This window comes from Pteropus vampyrus, unplaced genomic scaffold (genome assembly GCF_000151845.1).
Source record: "Pteropus vampyrus isolate Shadow unplaced genomic scaffold, Pvam_2.0 Scaffold196, whole genome shotgun sequence".
Classification (NCBI taxonomy): domain Eukaryota; kingdom Metazoa; phylum Chordata; class Mammalia; order Chiroptera; family Pteropodidae; genus Pteropus; species Pteropus vampyrus.
Genome location: NW_011888977.1, coordinates 2,507,469 through 2,509,228, shown reverse-complemented (window position 1 = coordinate 2,509,228; position 1,760 = coordinate 2,507,469).

Below are 1,760 nucleotides of genomic sequence, written 5' to 3'. Positions count from 1 at the left end.
AGAAGGGCAGAGAAAGAGAAAATAAAAAGGTGAAGACTGAGTCCAAACATGTTGTGTTCTTAAACTTGCATCTCAAGTCCAATCTCAAAACCATCTTCTAGGCCATCAGCAGCATGGCATGAAGGGAAAGGCCTGAAAGATGGACGTGTTGGCTAGGGAAGTGACAATGGCCCAGAGATCATGCGGTCTAAAGGAGGAATCTCAGTTCCTCTTTAAAAACAAAGAAAGAGAACGATCTTACAGGATCCCAACACGACAGTCCTCGTGGGGCCAAGGAAGGCTCCCTCACTGCCAGGCAGGGCAGGTACTCTCTCTGAGCCCCTGTCCTACCTCAGGACCAGCTCACAGTGTAACCCCCAGGCTCCTAGTGTTAATGCAGAGCATCAGGCCACCATGTGTAAAATAACTAACTAGCCTCCAGTCACCTCCTGATTACTCCTGGCCATCATGACATAGTGCCTGCAGCCTTCTGCCAACGCTCCCAGGTCCAGAAGGGCTGTCCTCAGGTACCATACTGCTTCGTAGGTGGACTTGCCCTCAGCCTACTGCTCCAGTATTTGTAGGCCAGCATGCCCCATGCTCGACCCAGATGAGGTCCCCAAAGTAAATGAGTTAGCAGGTAAGAGTTAAATTCTGCATCTCCCCAAAGCTCAAACTTCCAAACAGCCGGCAACCCATTTCTTATTCCTTATGTGTTGAAATAAACCTTTGGCCCCAGTTAGGGGAGGAGAGGGAGGGAGAGAGCACTAAGGGGCTGCAAGGCTGTTCTCTGACAATCCATCACTGGGCCTTGCACTGCTGCCCAAATTTGCACATTCAAATAGTGAAGTGGGGCACGCTGTATTACTGGACTCTACATAATGATTTTTAAACTTTTAAAACTATGTCAATTCAATTGTCCATCATATATATCTGAAACAGGAGTTTCCTTTACTGGGAGCACTGCTCTCTGATGGTTTGTTCTGGTGGTGCCTCTTAACTTGATTTCAGGTTGCAGAAGTGAAACGCCTGGTCCTGGAAGGCGCCCCCTGGTGGCGTCCCGGCGTCGGTACCGGTCAGCGACTCCCTCCCCACGCTGGGTTTTGAGAACGCTAAAGGCTCTGAGAGGCACCAGCTGGCTGCCCCGGCCTCTGCAGAGTCCCTCTTTCCCCTCTCCCGCTTTGAGTCATCGAGCAGTCCTTCAGGGGGTCTTTGCCCCAAGAAGCTGCGGAGCTATGGGGGACAGCTCTGATGACTCTAGAGGCCTTTGCTCTGGGACTTTGAGTCCTCGTGCCTAGCAGGTAATGGGAATGAGGGGACAGTGTTGGGTGCCTGGCCTCCCGTCTCCCCACTGAGTCCCTGGGGAGAGGACTGCAGCCCCTTAGCCCAGCCTGCCCTGGGTAACCTCCACTGGGGTGAGGAGAGGCCTGAGAAAAGGAGACCCATGGGAGGGGTGAGGAGGCACTGGAGGGGGCTGAGGAACGCTAGGCGAGCGGGAACTTGGCGCCATAGAGCCCATGGTCACAATTCCTGTCCCCTGTGGTCACTACCCAAGACAGGATGCTCCGCGGGGGCGTTTGGACTGCAGCCCCAGGTGTCCCTCCGTCTCTTTCCCCACCATCTCTGGCACCCCTTCCAAACTTCCAGCCCCAGGAAGATGGCTCCGGGTTCCTTTAGCTGGGATGGAACTTTAGCACCAAGCCATAGAGGGTGAGCCCAGAGGGACTGGAAGAATAGAAACTTCTCTAAGTGGGAGAGAGAATCCTCACCTGCTCCGCCTG